Source organism: Ylistrum balloti, unplaced genomic scaffold, assembly GCF_031769215.1.
Source record: "Ylistrum balloti isolate Yb309-2 unplaced genomic scaffold, AGI_CSIRO_Ybal_v1 Utg370006, whole genome shotgun sequence".
Classification (NCBI taxonomy): Eukaryota; Metazoa; Mollusca; class Bivalvia; order Pectinida; family Pectinidae; genus Ylistrum; species Ylistrum balloti.
Window position 1 is genome coordinate 1,866,871 of NW_026782081.1, and position 21,724 is coordinate 1,888,594.

Consider the following 21,724-nt stretch of genomic DNA (forward strand, 5'->3'; position numbering starts at 1 on the left):
AGTCCTGTTGTTCTTTACAAACAACTGTGTGTTATAAGTCAATTATAAGATTTTCCTGCAAATCAAGAATAATCCAATCCTTGTTGACAAAGCAATTTTGGATGAAGCCTTCATCTTTAGTGTAAAGTTTCTATTTTTTTCATCCTAAATTCATTCTGTCAGAACTAGTTTATTTAAGGTTTGTGGTTAAAAACTTCATCTTAAGTATGATGTAAAACGAAGCTTCCATGATAATTTGACTCATTAGGATTAAAGCTGTCATAATTACTAACACTAAATAGTGTAAGCTAACACTTAATCATGTGTCTTTGGCAATCCCATGTTGCGAGTCTTGTGACAATGCTAATGTTAAAAAATGAGGACAATGTTTAAACAGCAGAGATCATAATTCTGTAGCTTTATAAGTTAGGCAGTATATTTACTTCAGTTCCACCTGACTGTTCTCCTCTTCCTTTCATTTTCATGCTTCTTGATAAAAGATTGACCAAAGCAGAGGACCAACTTAGTTACACTCTATGTTTACAATATACAAAACTATACCAGAATGTTTTTTTTACGAGATTTGATTTCCTTACATGAAATTTTCATATAATAAGGAATTTAAATAACAAAGAATTAAAGGTATTATATACTGTAATCCCCTGACTGCTAGGTGACTTACATGGAATTTGAATAGTGGAAGTGCATCAGAAGTATGAGAAGGTTATTTGTGAAAATTAACCTTTTGTCTCCTGGTGTGATGAAAAAAATAGCAATTTCATTACACTCAGTATGCAGGAGTCTATACAAAAAGTTTTTAGGTCACTTAAGACAAATTCTCACGGTGACCCAGTCGTGCATTGTGCGTCATGTGTCCATAAAGAATTTAACATTTTCGACTTCTCAAAAATCCTACAACCAAATTTAATGAAAATTTTGCAGAAACCTTCCCTGGCTTAAGATAAACCAAATTAGTGAATTATACAGTCCCCACCCAGCAGGGGACAGAGGAATGGGGCGAAAAGGGATCAAATTGACACAAATTTCAAAAATCTTCTCAACATCCAATTATGGCAGAATTAGATGCTCATCGTCGATGGGAGCTCTTAAGGTGCTTTACGAAAATGGTGAATTTCATGGCCCCTTGTGGAAGGGGTAAAGGTTCCTATATTATATAGAGGAAAAATAGATTTTTGAGCATAATTTGTTTAATTTCCTTCAGAAATATTTCAAACTTGCTTGGATTATGAATAAAGGATGACAGGAAGATGGTATGCATATATTGATCCTGACTGACCCCCAGGGGCTGATGGGCAGGGCCAAAAGGGGTCAAATTGACTTAAGTTTCAAAAATCTTCTTCTCAACACCCAGGTGTGGTAGAATCAAATGCTCTTCATGGATGGAAGCGTCTTAAGGTGCTTTAATTACCAAAATGGGTCTAACTTTTCTTCCGGTGGAGGAAATTAACGTTATAGTAATTTTTACCCAAAAATTGTGTTTTTTAGCATAATGTTGTTTATTTCCCACTGGAAGTAACTTTGCAAGAACTATTAGTGTAGGATGACATTTTGATGGCATGCATGTATGATACTGGCTTACTATCATCAATGTCACAATTTCATTTGTACTTAACCTTTAGCCTTTATATTCAATATTGCTTATCTCAGGTGACCGTCAAGGCTTCTAGGCCTCTTGTTAAATAATATATCTCAATTCGGATAGCCATGCAATGAACTGGAAAGTTTTGGAAATTCATTATTGATGGACCCCATTAATGCTGGCAGCTCATTGAAATTATCCTATCAAGTGTATCAGAAACATGTATAATCTTTTCTAGTGTAATACATCATGAATAATTTTAGGTAAAATAATTTATTTATAACACAATTAGGTAGAGATAATTTTCTATTGATTGACACACTGACAACAGATGTACAAAAAGGTAGTTATGATTTTATACTATCACATCAACGACAGAAGTACAATTAGGTACTGATGATTTTCTACTGATACACACATCAACGACAGAAGTACAATTAGGTACTGATGATTATCTACTGATTTACACACTAACGACAGAAGTACAATTAGGTACTGATGATTATCTACTGACTAACCCCCTCAACGACAGAAGTACAATTAGGTACTGATGATTATCTACTGATTTACACTCTAACGACAGAAGTACAATTAGGTACTGATGATTATCTACTGATTTACACACTAACAACAGAAGTACAATTAGGTACTGATGATTATCTACTGATTTACACACTAACGACAGAAGTACAATTAGGTACTGATGATTATCTACTGATTTACACTCTAACGACAGAAGTACAATTAGGTACTGATGATTATCTACTGACTAACCCCCTCAACGACAGAAGTACAATTAGGTACTGATGATTATCTACTGATTTACACTCTAACGACAGAAGTACAATTAGGTACTGATGATTATCTACTGATTTACACTCTAACGACAGAAGTACAATTAGGTACTGATGATTATCTACTGACTAACCCCCTCAACGACAGAAGTACAATTAGGTACTGATGATTATCTACTGATTTACACTCTAACGACAGAAGTACAATTAGATTTACACACTGATGATTAGGTACTGATTTACACATTTACACACTAACGACAGAAGTACAATTAGGTACTGATGATTATCTACTGATTTACACTCTAACGACAGAAGTACAATTAGGTACTGATGATTATCTACTGACTAACCCCCTCAACGACAGAAGTACAATTAGGTACTGATGATTATCTACTGATTTACACTCTAACGACAGAAGTACAATTAGGTAGTGATGATTATCTACTGATTTACACACTAACGACAGAAGTACAATTAGGTACTGATGATTATCTACTGATTTACACTCTAACGACAGAAGTACAATTAGGTACTGATGATTATCTACTGACTAACCCCCTCAACGACAGAAGTACAATTAGGTACTGATGATTATCTACTGATTTACACTCTAACGACAGAAGTACAATTAGGTACTGATGATTATCTACTGATTTACACCCCCTCAACGACAGAAGTACAATTAGGTACTGATGATTATCTACTGATTTACACTCTAACGACAGAAGTACAATTAGGTACTGATGATTATCTACTGATTAACCCCCTCAACGACAGAAGTACAATTAGGTACTGATGATTATCTACTGACTAACCCCCTCAACGACAGAAGTACAATTAGGTACTGATGATTATCTACTGATTTACACACTAACGACAGAAGTACAATTAGGTACTGATGATTATCTACTGATTAACCCCCTCAACGACAGAAGTACAATTAGGTACTGATGATTATCTACTGATTTACACTCTAACGACAGAAGTACAATTAGGTAGTGATGATTATCTACTGATTTACACTCTAACGACAGAAGTACAATTAGGTACTGATGATTATCTACTGATTTACACACTAACGACAGAAGTACAATTAGGTACTGATGATTATCTACACACTCAACGACAGAAGTACAATTAGGTACTGATGATTATCTACTGATTTACACTCTAACGACAGAAGTACAATTAGGTACTGATGATTATCTACTGATTTACACACTAACGACAGAAGTACAATTAGGTACTGATGATTATCTACTGATTTACACACTAACGACAGAAGTACAATTAGGTACTGATGATTATCTACTGACTAACCCCCTCAACGACAGAAGTACAATTAGGTACTGATGATTATCTACTGATTTACACTCTAACGACAGAAGTACAATTAGGTACTGATGACTATCTACTGATTTACACACTAACGACAGAAGTACAATTAGGTACTGATGATTATCTACTGATTTACACACTAACGACAGAAGTACAATTAGGTAGTGATGATTATCTACTGATAACCCCCTCAATGACAGAAGTACAATTAGGTACTGATGATTATCTACTGACTAACCCCCTCAATGACAGAAGTACCATTAGGTAGTGATGATTATCTACTGATTAACCCCCTCAATGACAGAAGTACAATTAGGTACTGATGATTTTCTACTGACTAACCCCCTCAATGACAGAAGTACCATTAGGTAGTGATGATTATCTACTGATACACACATCAACGACAGAAGTACAATTAGGTACTGATGATTATCTACTGATTTACACACTAACAACAGAAGTACAATTAGGTACTGATGATTATCTACTGATTTACACACTAACGACAGAAGTACAATTAGGTACTGATGATTATCTACTGATTTACACTCTAACGACAGAAGTACAATTAGGTACTGATGATTATCTACTGATTTACACTCTAACGACAGAAGTACAATTAGGTACTGATGATTATCTACTGATTAACCAATTAGGTACTGATGATTATCTACTGATTTACACACTAACGACAGAAGTACAATTAGGTACTGATGATTAGCTACTGATTTACACACTAACGACAGAAGTACAATTAGGTACTGATGATTATCTACTGATTTACACACTAACGACAGAAGTACAATTAGGTACTGATGATTATCTACTGATACACACATCAACGACAGAAGTACAATTAGGTACTGATGATTATCTACTGACTAACCCCCTCAACGACAGAAGTACAATTAGGTACTGATGATTATCTACTGACTAACCCCCTCAACGACAGAAGTACCATTAGGTACTGATGATTATCTACTGACTAACCCCCTCAACGACAGAAGTACAATTAGTTACTGATGATTATCTACTGACTAACCCCCTCAACGACAGAAGTACCATTAGGTACTGATGATTATCTACTGACTAACCCCCTCAACGACAGAAGTACAATTAGGTACTGATGATTTTCTACTGAGACACTAACAAAACACATATAATAAAGTGATGACAGAAATGCAATTATTAGTAGGCAGTGATGATTTTCAACTGACACTGGCAACAGGTGTGTTTGTGCTATACATCATTGAGCATCTGATATTAAGTGATGATGATGCATAAATGTTCGTAACTCTCTGTGTTAATTTGCAAATAACATTTGAACTATAAGTTATTCATCTGGCACACCATTAATCAAGTCACTGTTTGTAAATATGGTTTATAATATGGGATATCGGGTAACTTTTATCAATAAGTTGAAAGTTCACTGCAAACCCATGTAAGTGGTGGAGCAGTGCAGATACAGAAATTATCAAGTGCACAATCACCTTTCAACAAGATGGCTGAGGCTTGATTCCCAGAGCAGACAGGGTATTGTCACCTACATAAAGGTTGCACTTTCATCTGGGCCAACAGTGGATAGTAATATAAGTATGTTTTACAGTTAAGCTTTATATGTATGTCAAATTCAAGTTAGGAAGGACATGGAAAGGAACGGAGTGACTTCTCTCTTACCCTGGAGGGAGAGGAAAGGAGTGACTTCTCTCTTACCCTGGAGGGAGAGGAAAGGAGTGACTTCTCTCTTACCCTGGAGGGAGAGGAAAGGAGTGACTTCTCTCTTACCCTGGAGGGAGAGGAACGGAGTGACTTCTCTCTTACCCTGGAGGGAGAGGAAAGGAGTGACTTCTATCACCCTGGAGAGAGAGGAAAGGAGTGACTTCTCTCTTACCCTGGAGAGAGAGGAACGGAGTGACTTTTCTCTTACCCTGGAGAGAGAGGAACGGAGTGACTTTTCTCTTACCCTGGAGGGAGAGGAACGGAGTGTGACAGAGTGACTTCTCTCTTACCCTGGAGGGAGAGGAAAGGAGTGACTTCTATCACCCTGGAGAGAGAGGAACGGAGTGACTTCTCTCTTACCCTGGAGGGAGAGGAACGGAGTGACTTCTCTCTTACCCTGGAGGGAGAGGAAAGGAGTGACTTCTCTCTTACCCTGGAGGGAGAGGAACGGAGTGACTTCTCTCTTACCCTGGAGGGAGAGGAAAGGAGTGACTTCTCTCTTACCCTGGAGAGAGAGGAACGAAGTGACTTTTCTCTTACCCTGGACAGGTCAATCCAGGCTTTCTTTTTATGTGAAATTTCCTGGTATTGTCCTGGGATTAAGATGGAGGGATTCCCCCCAGTCAAAACATTGAGAGGATGTCACAGTAACAATTCACAGACATCACATCAGTGATGCAAAGTATAGGGGCAACTAAAACACATACAAGTACCTTTTAAACCAAGCAGGGTAATTAGAGAAAATTATTCATTCACCCCCTTGTTGGTGAGATATGGGGATCTCAACTCTGACAAAAGATAATTAAGTTGCCAAAAATTGGACAAGCCTTGTGTTTGTTAACTTAATCATCTTTCCCCTTGGGTTGATATTCACCTGTCTCACCTCTGGGTGATCAAAGATTCTTTTAATCCAGAAAATGGAATACAACTATTAGTATTAAACTTCTACGAATATAAATATGTATGATTATTAGGTATTGCTAAATGAGGAAGAGAATATAACACTAGAATTAGATGTTTACCGGAAAATCCGAGCTATTTTAATCACATCTAATCATAACAAGTGATCAGTTGATTAGTACTACTTACAAGTTCCCCAGGTACACTGTTTAAAATTTTTAAGTTGATAGCACAGAGATGAATAATCAGTGTGATATGTAAGTTTATTGTCTGTTACCGCTCATTAATATATAACGCAGCTAAAGCTAAATTCTGTTTTATGTTGTTTATAGATTCATCCTCTCTTCAGTGGGCAAAAACACATGTTTAGACAAAACAGTTAATTTGTCATGCATGTCTAATTGCTTTTTGAATACATTTAGGTAGTTTTACAAAGCAGTTTATAGTTAATTGTTTGTAAATAAAGATGATTTGAGGCAGAGTATTAAGTTGTAGCTATCTTTATAGAGTAGTGTTATAGTAACCTGTAAAGAAAAATGTTTTTATATGGAGGGAAAAAGAAATAGAAAAATGTTGAAAATTACTGCATGGTAACGTTTTCTGCTTAGGTGCTGTTTGTGTGAACAAACTAGGTGATAGTTATCAGAAAATTTACAGCCACGACCACATTTAGATCTGTTGAGAAACCAAATGTGGTATGGATGTCGAAACTGGCAGCGAAGGAATGGTTGTAGATTGTGTAGGGGGTTGAGATCAAGATCTCCACAAAAAAACTTACTGGTATTCAATTCCTTCCAATGTCACCAAACTCCTTATAATATGTGGAGGCGTACTAGTCAAAGACAACTCGAAACTCACCATTAAACCCCCAAGGACAGTCAAGAATTGGTCTAGTACCTAATTTATTAGTAGTTGGAGATCAGATTAGATTTTTAACAGTAACAATAATCATCGAGAATTTATCCATCCATAACGGAATGGAGGCTTACTGTTACACAAGAAAATTTTCTTAAAAAGGAAGTGGTGCATCAGAATCAGGTGATGATAACAAGATGGAGTATATTCTTACTTGGCAGATAGGCAGCAATCTTGTAAGTTATTTTTCTCAGTTCTAGATACATTTTCTCTTTTCTTTTCGTTTTTTTCATATTTTTAGCCCACCATCATCCATTGTTCAACCTTCTTCCATCTGTTAAACAATTTTTGTTATCGCAATTTCTTGAGAACTACTGTATAGATCTTTCTCAAATTTCATGTATAGGCTCCCCTTAGTCCCTCATTGTGCCCATCTAATGTTGGTAATGATCAAATTAAGAAAATGGCTGACAGATGGCCATCTTGGATTTTTTTAATGAAGTTTGTTTATTGCCATATATTCTTGATAAGTACTTGAAGACTGTCAAATTTCAAATGTAGGTTTCCCATTGTCCCTAGTTGTGCCTTCTTAATTTTGGGACTGCTAAGAAAAATAAAATGGCCAATAGGGAGCCATCTTGAATTTTGACTTTGATAGCTTATCACTATTTCTTAAGAAGTACTGTATAGATCTTTCCCAAATTCCATGTATAGGTTCCCCTTGATCCCTTAATGGTCCCATCTAATTTTGGGACTGATCAGATTAACAAAATGGCCAAAAGGTGGCCATCTTGGATTTTGACTTTGAAAGATTGTTTTCACTATCTCTTTAGAAGCACTGTATAAATCATTCTCAAATTTCATGTATAGGTTCCTCTTGGTCCCTAGTTGTGCCTGTTAAAGTTTGGGACTGATCAGAAAAACAAAATGGCTGACAGGCTGCCACTTTGGATTTTGCTCAATAAAGATTGCTATCCCTTTTTCATAAGAAGTACTCAATGGATATCTCTCAAATTTCACACATATGTTCCTTTGGTCACTCCATGTACTGGTTTACTTTTGGGAATGTTCAAAAGAAACAAACTGGCCACCAGGTAGCCATTTTGGATTTGGCAGGTAAAGATTATCATTGCAATTTCTGCAAAGGAATGTTCAAATGTCTGTTATTAAGAGCAAGAACAGAGAAGAGAAAAGAACAAAAAAGATCCAAATTTTAAATAGCAAATAAAGATCAAACAATGGTGGGCTCCAAGATCCCTGTGAGACATCTTGATGTTTACACCATGGGTCTTATTTGCAGAATATAAATTGGTGTGCTGTGTTACCATAGAGTGTGAGTATTTGATTAAAAATAGTGAAAACACTTTAAAATTACACCAAAATCACTTGAAATGTTGTTCCAAAGGAAAATTTACGTTATATTTTGTATGTCATATATCTTGTATGAGGTGTACTTTATGTGAACACTGTCTGGGTTATCATTACATTTGGCAGGTTTTGTCCTTTGTATTTCCGGAAGAATTTCAACAAGAAGACCCATGCATTTTTTCTGGAATCTTTTCAAAGATAGTGGACAATGAATTTCTGATAACTGAAACAATGACGTCATACCTCTGACATTGCTGGCCATGTCGCCTAATAACAAATCTCAGACAAAGTTACATGATAATGAAGTTTGTCAGGTGTGATAAATAGGGCTATATATAAGTATACTGAAAACTTAAAGGCATAAAGTCGTACTGAAATGTTGAAATTCTGGGCACACAGAAAGAGACATGGTCTTCGTAAAGAAGTTACAGATTTCAATTCTAGACACACATTATCTTTAAAAGCTTATTAGCGATGTAAAAGATTTTTATGGAAAGAAAATTTATCTAATAGAAGTGGTTTTGTAACCAAATGTAAATTATTAGATCTCATTTTGAAGTGACGGATGACTATTAGCAAAAACATTGTGTGAAGATAAACACTTAATCATGGTGTAAAAATTGTAACACCATTACTGTATCTGATACACAAATGATTGGATCACTTTTACCTCTATTATGATGAATGATCAGAATGATAAACCATTATTACTTAAAGTTACCCTATAGTCGTATGAATTTATGCAATGTTGTTCAGGTGTTAAATGCTTTATTCTTGCCAGGCACTTTTTACCTTAGTTATTTTAACAGCCCAGCCCAGAATAGGTGTAAATGATATGTATAACAAGTTAAAAGATAAATTACTGGAGACTAATTATGCTGTGAACAGAAATTGTTTTTGCTTACCGTATGTTTTGGAATCCAAAACCTTTAATTAGTATTGGTTTATTGATTGTTCTCTCCCCCCCCCCCGCTCCTCCCCCTTCCTATCCCCCCTTTTGGAAAGTCTGATTGACAAGGTTAGTGTAACCATTGCTAGACAATTACCATTGTTATAAGCACCTTAAGTTTAGGAGATACTATCAATACAATCTGCCAATACCATGTGTGATATAATGTATAAATGTGTATTGTTAAGCCTTGTGTCCATGCCAAGGAGGTATTGTTCAAGTATCGACAATAGGAAAACAATAAGATATTGTGTAGGTATATTATCAGTAGATTTGTATTAGACATATGATATAATATTTCGAAATAAATTTGTCAGGAGGCCAATTCTGTATGTATACTTATAACAATGTGAAGACAATGCTGTATTGTATACATTGAAGGTTTATTAAGTGACCTTTGTAATAAGCCATCAGGAGGACTTACAGTAATCAATTTATAGATTTCAGATCATATTTTATGATAGTCTATTTCTGTCTGTTGCAGATAAAGCTATATTTATAAACATTGTGTATTATCCAGTTTAGACATAGCACTCATAGTCAGTAGATTTGTCAGCAAGGTTGGAAATCGGCTGGTGTTGAGTTTATTTTTTTTTTCTAGCTTCATTTTAGCTTCAAGTTTTTGGACTTTTGAAAATAGTTTAATTTGTAAATTTTGGTTCTTTTTTTTTTCTTTTGATCCTTCAGAATGCTTACTTTATACTTCATGAAATATTTTAATGTTGATATTTCTATGTTTCAAATAATAGAATGCTTACTGAATACTTTATATTAACTGAGATTATTATTTATGAGGTTGATGAGCATGTCTTGATTTTGTCCGATCTTCAGCAAAAGTTGTTGTACAGTTAAGGTACAGGATGTAGCAAGCTTTTGATTTCTTGAGACCTAGCTGGGTCTCTTTCCTGAGACAACAAGTTATTTCAATTTATTCTAATCATTCTTTTTGACTCAGGTGTAAGTGCACAAGGGGTTTTATTGTAGAAGGAAACCAGAGTACCCGGGGAAAACCCAAGCAGGTGACCCCTTACCTTTTCAGGTTTGTTCAGGGAACTGAACCCCTGAAAACTGGGTGAAATGCATGTGTTACCACTGCACCACTCGACCCCCATAAGGTAACAGTTGCAGATTAACCATTTAGTTGTATTGAGTAAATAGAGTAGAGGTATATCAAAATATACCAGCAATCCAGGATTTCAGCCTTAGATTGGTGTTTGAAGTGAAAAGGGATTTTCAGCATAAGATTAATAAAGCACTGTTGAATTTATTATAAATTCATAAACACGGGGAAAAAATCTGCCATTGATTAATTTTTTTGATGTTCTCTTGTTCAAGCAACTTCTGAACCAGTAATGATAGTGTTTGTGGACTACGAGGAAACTTCTGAGGTCTGCGGTCAGCTTGATTGTCTGTTTGTGTAGAATTTATAAAATTTTTATATTTTGTTTCCTCATTTGTAGCTTTTATTTTTTTGGAATTTCAGAAATACTTATTTCAGTCCATTGTGGGTTGTTTTTTTCTTTTGACCATTCAGAATGCTTATACTTCATGTTCTTGATATAGAGGCAGTTGACTTAGTGGTATAGACAGTGCTCTGGAGAAACCTTATGTGGTCGGATAATTGATGTCATACCTCTTTACATCTAAGTAGGAAAATCAAATGGCAGTGGCTTAAAAAGGTGAAAGGCAAGTGTGTTAACAAGTTATTGCTTTATCCTAGTTAATTCTTATGCTTCAGTGTGATTTTGGCTTTGTTGACAAAACCTCTTTCTTTACAATGTTAGCTAATCAAGTGAGTGGATTTTCTTTCTAGTCATGAACATTAACTGTAATTCACTCCATTATTCAGCTTGTAAACCAAAGCTTCCGATGCTAATGAACACAGGTATGAAATTAAAAGTTTGAAATTTGTCTGAAATAAAGTTAGCTACATAGTCAGTAGTAAAAGCTATCACAGGAATTATATCCCCTTGTGATATTTGCTATGTAACATAACTTCACAGTAAGATTTTATCAGGGACACAACCTATACATACACAAGCAATTTAACAATTGGATCAGTACATTAAAACAAAACTAGCTGGTAGAAGAGATGTTTTGTTAAGACAACCAACAGCTTGGATAATTGATACATTTATTACAGAGGCAAGAATGTCCCTTTTATTCTAAAAAATCATTTGCCACAATCTGCTGCTAGGTATGGTGTTTCCACTCGAACTAACTGATCAATTTCATCTGAATGCTTTGCACTCATTGACTCTTTCAGAAGCAAATTGTTTCCATGGCAACTGATCATGATTTGGTAACCATTCCCATCCCTACAAATTAGTTCTAGAACTTAAGTGAGGAAAATAGTCTTTCCAAAGGTTTTGGAAGAAACAGCAAAGCAAGTATTCTCAAGGTTTTGGTTAAGTTGATTTCATTTTTTGAAAGTTTCGTGTTTTCATTTAATGCTTTGTTATGTGTCATGAAACCAAGAAACAATTTTACAACATGTTAATTCTACACTGAAATTTCTTATATATAGGGTCTTACAGGAGTCTTTATTTCAAATGAGATTTTAGGAAACAAATCTTCACAGTTTTTATTGTTGTGAGACTTTGTGTATTAAATGAAAACAAAGTTAAAATATTCTTTATCACATAACTCAGAAAAGTTTAATTTTTACTGGTTTTGAAATGTTGACAACAAAATCAAGAGGCAGCCATTTGGTTGTGCCATTGTCAATTAAAAATGTTACATCATTGTCCTTACTATGACATCACCATCAATTTTCGAGTGATGTAGCCAATGAAAAATGCTCAAGGATATATTACACTAGTGACAAAAGTAGAGCATTTTTTCCTATAATCTGTTTACCATCTTATCACAATAAAAAAGTTTAATTCCTTACCATGCATCTTGTACTCTACCTACGTCAGTGTAAGTACACTTCACACTGATCATTTGTCTGATAAAGGTGACTGTGTAGTCAATGAAACAACACACTCAGATCTTCTATGGTTGTGTTATAGGAACTTTTCTATTACTGCAAACCACCAATTTTTTTTTCTTGAATCTTTTTTTACACAAGTTAAGTATTTATGTCTCCGGCTTCCAAACATATCTACCAATAATTTTGTGCTGTGTAATAAATCTACCCCCATATATACTAGAATTTCTGTTAATTTGACCTCTTCTTAAGATTGTTGTCTACTTGTAAAGTGTTCTTGTGTTTCTATAATCTCTACACTGATGACCATGCAGATGGAACTGCCATTTTTTTTAATGTGGAATTCTTAGTATCAAATATTATTAATCTTCTCAAATGTCAATGTTTAACAAAGTACATGATGAGTAAATGACAAAACATACAATGGTCAATGTCAGCTTTAAAATGGTCAACAACAACATCATAAATTCAAGATTAGCTTCACAATGGACATGGACATCTTTATAGTTTCAAGGTCAGATCACTTCATAAATTCAGGGTCAGCTTCACAATGGACAAGAACAGTTTCATAGCTTCAAGGTCAGACCACTTCATAAATGCAGGGTCAGCTTCACAGTGGTCAAGGACAACTTCATTGCTTCAAGGTCAGACCACTTCATAAATTGAAGTACAGCTTCACAAGGATAATAGCTTCACAATGGAAAGGCAAGGGTGGCAAATTCATTGATCAATGCCAGCTTCAAAAATGTCAATGACAACTTCATAATTGTCAAGGACACTTCCACTAATGTCAAGGACAACTTCGTAATGGTCAAGGACAACTTTGTAATGTCAAAGACAGTTCTTATGATTGATGGTCAGGGATAATTTCTCAAAGACCAATGATAACTTTACAAATAATGACCTTGCTTGATTAAGTTTGGTACTAAAGTTTGGGAGAGAAAATGTTTTATGGGAGTGTTGACCTTTTTGCTACTCTAATAAAATTAGTTAAATGATGACTGGATCTGTCAGAGACAAAGGATCTTACATAATACATATGAACATACCATAAATAACGATAGCTTTCTCTCTAACAGTTATAATTAGGTTTCTTCCCTGATGTTAAATCATTGTTCATCATTGTTATATATTCCGCAAAATTTGCATAAATTGTTAAAAAGTGCAAAAGTACAATAAGAATTTATGGTAATGACAATCCATTAATATCTCTCTTGACTTCATAATGATACAATCTTCAAGGTTTGTGCAGTTTTAGCCATGTTTTAAAGTAATGGCAGTTTGCTTATAATGTTGTTATAGTGTTGTTTTTCTCACTTTGCAAAATATTGAACAACTCTTGGGAGAATGAGTTGTTATAGTCCTCATATGTGGACATGCAGAAGGTATGTATAATACTTCATCTTATTTACTAGTTGAGCTCTTGATAGTATAGATCTGCAATTTTACCACAATGGTGTCACTGGTTTCGTTATTTTCTTAATTATCATTATGCTGCTCAAAAATTTTCTCTGGAGCATATAGTTGCTGCCTTGTTTTTCATTTGTTTAAAAATGACAAATCCAGAGATGACATTTAATTCCTATGTACAATATTCTATTAAGTGACAGCATTGTGAATGAGTTCTTTGTATTGGTATTAAGACAGGGATGATGTTAGCTATGGGTGTTAACATTTTCTCATTATCAGGCTACAGTTGTCTGATGTCAATGTGTCTGGAGATATAATTAGAGTTTTGAAATTTTTAGCTGTATATATTACTATCATACTGTTAGACAAAATATCAGGATAGACTTTTGTTATATTTGGCACTTTGAAGTTTTACAGTGAAAATATAGGTTTTTCCTGTAGTTAGTTCCACTATCCAGTGAATATAAGGAACAACAACTCTGGTAAAAATTGTGAAAATATAGCCCCATAAAGTTTTTGTTTATTTTCAATCAATTTACTATATTTACTTATTTTATCAAAGATTATTTGAAACCTTGTATCTTCGATTTGAAACTATATATCATTTGATGGAGTAATGATAATTAACAGCAACAAATTCAAACTGGCATTAAGGAAGGATGACAAAAACATCGTAAAAAGAATACTGCTTGTTTCTTGATGAAAAAAAATTATACACATTTGCCTCATAAAAATCCTCATTTGTGTTACATTATCATATCACATTTGCCTTATAAAAATCCTCTTTTCTATTACATATCATATCACATTTGCCACGTACATGTACAGGGGACTCAAAACTGGAAATTTTAAAATTCTACTTTTCCTGTAGGAATGAATGGATTTTGTCTGAAGCTTCCTTTGATGAAGGGAAATCAATTTTATATAAATGGTTGAATTCAGCTTCCAGGGACATAAGGGGTGGAACCCAAAGTGGAAATTTTACACTCCTACTCCTGTAGGTGTGAATGGATTTGTTCATATTTGGTGTGAAGCTTCCTTCAGTGAAGGGGAATCAATTTGGTATAAATGGGGGGGTCTTGGCTCCCAGTGACAGGAACGACAGGGCGAAATAGGTGAAATAGAGCAAATTCATTGAAATCCTACTCCTCTCATAGGAATGATTTGGTTTTGACCAAATTTGGTCTGAAGCATCCTTTGTTGAAGGAGAATCAATTTGGTATAAACAGTGGCTCTCTGCCCCCATTTGCAGTGTATAAATGATGTATCTTTTCAATACATTTCCTTTAGTTTAAAAGAATCCATTTCAGCAAACTTAACCACATAAGCAATACATGCCCTGTGGGCCTCTTATTACAATATGATACCATATTCACTGTATAAAACTCCTCTGTTGTATTACAATATCATACCACATACTCTGTGTTAAATTCCTCTATTGTATAACAATATTATTTACCTTGTGATACAATTTTAATGTACACATTTTATCAATGGGCAAAGTGCAGTATTGTGTATTAATGTAGTGTTTGGAAATTATTACATATTTTTAAAGGTAATACCTTGATGTAAGAACAATAGAATATGGATATTAGTTAGTATTGAAAGTAGTTGAGAGAACTGTAATAGTTTGAGGTTATAATTGATGTCATTATGTCAAACTTCAGTGTCAATTTTGATCCATTATAACATGTATAAGATATATTTAGGCATTGAGTGTGCTGTTATATTTGATATAATCATGTCTGTATATAAACAGTGTTGAATACCTGGGCTGATTAATAATAGATTGGTATTGTATCTTGTATTCTGTCTGAAGTGCTAACACAGTATAAGTATATATATATATATATATATACACATATATATATGTATATCTATTTCTAATCATCTTATCTTCTCAGAACAGAAATAATGAAACCAATTAATATTTATGATTACATTTGTCTGATATCATTTTATGATATGTTCAAAGAAAACTGGTTGAGGTAGAGAGATTTTGTAGTATTTGAGAGAAGCAAGGGAGAGATATTTATAGAAGGTTTAGAGGTTTAAAAGAGGACACCTCTAAAGGTGTATAATCATTGGGATGGGTATACTGTGACAAGGATCAATAAACTTTATAATTATCTGAATGACAAGATATCCATGATAAAGATGTGAGCTATTACGACAATTAGTCTTATATTGAATATATATATTTTAAGCTAAAAATAAATGTATAGTTAAAGCATTGTAATGTTTTTTCTGTCAGTTATTGTAGGGAAGATTTTCCTTGTCACAGCTGTCAGTGTTTGAAGTAAGGTTAACCTTGATAATCTAAAAACATCATAATAGTACAACACATAAATAGGCATTAGTCCCTTTCGTAAGATGTGCCTAATGCATTCTATAGTCTACGCTTGTGTTTATTTTACCTTCTATTTCAAAAATCATCCTTTACAGCATCTTGCATTATAATTTTATTGAAATTGAAAAGTACTTTAATATTTCCCACTTTTGTGTGAGCTGAAGATGTTTATCATTGGGGTGACATTATCAGGGAATTTGTTGCCTGTATGATAGTGCTTTGATGAACTCCATGTGGGTAAAGTGTGACATCAAACATCTAAATAGGACAATGATTTGGTATATGATACAACTAAATATGAATGGTACCGCATACATTTGATTCATTATGTGATGTTCATATGGGCAGATTTTGTTGACGTTGAATCATGTGACTCCAAGGCGTTGCTGCTTCACTGTTGTGTCCTTTTAAAGGATTGTGTTGAGGTTGAATCATGTGACTCCAGGTCTTTGCTGATTCGGTTGTGTCATTTTACAGGTTTTTTTGTGTTGAATCATGTGACTCCAGGTCTTTGCTGATTCGGTTGTGTCATTTTACAGGGTTTTCTTGACATTGAATCTTATAACTCTAGGTCTATGCTGATTTGGTTGTGTCCTTGGCCAAACAGTCTTTCTTTTTTCCCATTGAGAAAACAATGAGCTGCTGATCTATAGATGCACTATAATAGTCTCGTTCTTGGGTCTGAATGTTTCAACTCAGGTTTGAATATGATTGTCTCATGTCTCATAAAGCTAATAATCTCTTAACTGAAGCTATTATATAATATATAAACATGTTCTCTGTTGAATGTCAAAAGTGGAATTATGTTTGAGAATTCATTCACCAATTTTGCTTGTTAATAATTTATTTCCCAATTAAAGAGAAATTACTTTTGGAACATTTACAATGTATTTTTGTAGATACAGGTTAATGTAGTGCAACAATTGAAAATGTTTAGATTGGCTAATGGATTTGGCTGTTATTTGTTTAGATCAGAGACTGACAGGTGTAAGGAGTGTTATGTTGTACTGACTGATTGTTATAGCTCTCATTTTAGGATTTGCAAATATCCAGTAATTTTTGTAAATTTTATCCTTTTAAAAAATTGAAAAAACTTTTTAAGTGTTTCAAGGCACTAATTCATTCACAGTTTGTTTGGAATTTACAATGTGTCCTATATGGTTGATTAGCTTGACAAGCTTGTCACTTAGAAATTATCACAAATGCTATAATTTCCTGTCGATACATAATGTTGACAGGTTCATAGGGAATATTAATTATGCTGCATTATCTTGACTTTTAAAAACATACTAGATATCATTGTTTAAATGTTTGTGTATTATTGCTTCAAGTTTAGCCTTGAGAAAAATTCCAATCTTTTAAAATTTCTGAAAGTCATTACTGAACATTTAACAAGAGACTTTAACATGACATTGAATTCTATATGCTGTGACATTGAGGAACTGTGTACAGTTGGTTTGGAACATTGATAACAATGACTTACCTTGTATGTGTGAATTTCAATGCACAAGTTATAAATCATTTTAATTTGGTTATAAATATTCTGTTAATATATTAACATACTAGTTTATTGATTAGTATATTGTGCCCGCTTGAGTTATAGTTCATTGAGTTGTTCCACACTTTAGCATTTTTAGCCCACCATCATCATATGGTGAACTAAGCAAATTGCTCTGTGTCCATGGTCCATCCGCCTGTCGGTCCATTAACAATTTTTGTTACCGCTATTTCTTGAGAAGTACTAGATGGATCTTTTTCAAATTGCATATGTAGGATCCCCTTGGTCCCTAGTAGTGCCCATTTGATTTTGGGCGCGATCAAAAATACAAAATGGCCTACAGACAGTCATCTTTGATTTTTTCAATAAAGTTTTGTTATCGCTATTTCTTGAGAAGTACTGGATGGCCCTTTCATAAATTTCTTATGTAGGTTCTCCTTGGTATCTTGTTGTGCCCATGAAATTTTGGGACTGAACAGAAAAATAAAATGGCACTCAGATGGACATCTTAGATTTTGACTTTGAAAATTTATAAATTATAAATTTGTGAATGTATAGGAAATATGAGTTTCTTTGATCTGAAAGTAAGTTCACACATCAGGCAATTATCTTCATACTAAATGTCACCAAGATATGACCTAATAACATTGTGACCAGATGTCAGCAGGATATTACCCGACAACATTGTGACCAGATGTCAGCAGGATATTACCCGACAACATTGTGACCAAATGTCACCAGGATATTACCCGACAACATGGAGACCAAATGTCAGCAGGATATTACCCAACAACATTATGACCAAATGTCAGCAGGATATTACCTGATACCATTGTGACCAAATGTCACCAGGATATTACCCGACAGCATTGTGACCAAATGTCACCAGGATATTACCCGACAACATGGAGACCAAATGTCACCAGGATATTACCCAACAACATTGTGACCATATGTCAGCAGGATATTACCCAACAACATTATGACCAGATGTCAGCAGGATATTACCCGACAACATTGTGACCAAATGTCACCAGGATATTGCCCGACAACATTGTGACCAAATGTCACCAGGATATTACCCGACAACATGGAGACCAAATGTCACCAGGATATTACCCAACAACATTATGACCAAATGTCAGCAGGATATTACCTGATAACATTGTGACCAAATGTCACCAGGATAACATTGTAACCCAATATCAGCAGAGAATTCTCAGATAACATTGTGATAAGAATTCTAAAATGTCTGTAGAGTGCCAGATTCATTGGAATAAGATCAAGTTTCACCTGACTCTAGCGCTCGCTGCCATATTTAGGTAGAATACTACACTTTTAACAGTCGGCCATTTTTACATGAATTTGTTTCTGGAACTATAATGGTGATACAACAACCAAGAGGCTTTTAAGACATTTTACAGACCTTTCATAGTAGTACAAGTGGTAAAGAACATTATCAGCATCAATATATATTAATTCACGGAAAACTAATAAAATTAAAAGATATAAATCTACCAGATTAAGAGATTTCTAAGTCCAGCCATGTAGAGACTCAAACTCCTGCTAATAAATACTGGATTCCAAATACACTTACTAGTAGTTTAAATGAAAAAAGCCTGATTTTATTGACAAATCATTCACCATTCAGTGCTGAAAATGTCAAGGGATATTTTAAGCAAATGTCCTCTTAAAATTAAATTGCATTGGAGATGAATGTTGAACACCGAGCACATGTGGTATTGCTAGTACAATTTCAATGTAGCAAAAGCAGAAATATGTCAAGATCTCTTGAAACTAAATCACAATTCAATTTCAAGCAGAAGTCTCTCAAAGCTCTGAATGGACTTGACCAAATATTGATTTGGGTCATATCATTATGGCAAAGGGGTGTCAGGAATACATGAAATCCAAATTAAATGATGAACTATTCCTTTATTGATAAAACAATTTGCATTGTGCGTTTTTTCTCAGTTCTTAATCTTCAGAGATTGTTGGCTCCTATGAAAATTTGGCTTATAATTTTTAGGTTTTTCCAGTATTGTTAGAGGAGTAACCAGGTTTTGAAATGTATACCAGGATAACTATCAAAATGGGAATCATTCTGTCTTCTGTCATTGTTGACACTGATTAAAGTTATACTCACTCATTTGTCAACAATAAAACAGCAACTTAAAATGCATAAGACATGTCAATTTGCATCAAATTTTTCACAATTTAATTCTGAATTGCAAACAGTACTTATACATTCGTAACTTATCTTTAAAATATTTTTGTTTACATGACTTTTACAGACCTGTACATTGTCTACCTGTCTTTTACAGACCTATACATTGTCTACCTGTCTTTCACAGACCTATACATTTTCTACCTGTCTTTTACAGACCTATACATTGTCTACCTGTCTTTCACAGACCTATACATTTTCTACCTGTCTTTTACAGACCTATACATTGTCTACCTGTATTTTACAGACCTATACATTGTCCACCTGTCTTTCACAGACCTATACATTGTCCTCCTGTCTTTTACAGACCTATACATTGTCTACCTGTCTTTCACAGACCTATACATTTTCTACCTGTCTTTTACAGACCTATACATTGTCTACCTGTCTTTCACAGACCTATACATTTTCTACCTGTCTTTTTTACAGACCTGACCTATACATTCACAGACCTATACATTGTCCACCTGTCTTTTACAGACCTATACATTGTCTACCTGTCTTTCACAGACCTATACATTTTCTACCTGTCTTTTACAGACCTGTACATTGTCTACCTGTCTTTTACAGACCTATACATTGTCTACCTGTCTTTCACAGACCTATACATTTTCTACCTGTCTTTTACAGACCTATACATTGTCTACCTGTCTTTTACAGACCTATACATTGTCCACCTGTCTTTTACAGACCTATACATTGTCTACCTGTTTTTCACAGACCTATACATTGTCTACCTGTCTTTTACAGACCTATACATTGTCCACCTGTCTTTTACAGACCTATACATTGTCCACCTGTCTTTCACAGACCTATACATTGTCCACCTGTCTTTTACAGACCTATACATCGTCTACCTGTCTTCCACAGCAATATACATTGTCTACCTGTCTTTTACAGACCTATACATTGTCCACCTGTCTTTCACAGACCTATACATTGTCTACCTGTCTTTTACAGACCTACACATTGTCTACCTGTCTTCCACAGCAATATACATTGTTTGCTAGTTTTGACACTCTCTTGCTCTAGCTGTCATGACTTTAGAATGCAGACCTTAACATCTAATTACCTCACTGTGGCTTTAGAAATTTTATGCAGGTGTGATTTACATTGTGTTACTTACAATAAATAAGACATATTCAACAAAAAAGAAAATTTTTATTTAGATTCTAGAAGAAATAAGAGTACATTACATGACAGACAGAACTCCTTTTTTTTGTCTAACAATAACTTAAAGCTTTTCTTTTGTTAGTGACAATCCATGCCTACACATCCTGTTCTTCAATTACAGGTAGTTGTGTTTAGGATTACAGCTACATGTGTATACAACAATTGGCCTCTAGGTGAATATGGGGGTAGATTTTCATACCTAAAATGTTGCATAATATTGTCATTTACCTGTACAAAAAATTGTGTCAAAGTTGGCTGTCAAAAAGGGATAAGACGTCTGGAAGGAAAGATGAGATTACAGCAGATTAATCAATTTACCTCGTGATGGCCTATAAGTCTTCTTGGTAAACAGAAACTTATTCAGATGCCTTAGGTTTTACAGGACAAAAACAGATTTTTGTTTACAATATGATCAAAGGTGCATGAAGATTAAAAAATACTAACAATGGTTGGAATGTGAATGTTCAGTATCATGTTCGGAGATTTTAAAGATCTTACTTGCGACTTCTCTCTGACCTTGACAGAAGCAGACCTCGGTGATATGAATTAAGGATGAAAGGTGAGACAGCCCATTGTGTATAGTATTGTGAGACTTGTAAAAACCATGTGTTTGTGGCATGGTGAATGAA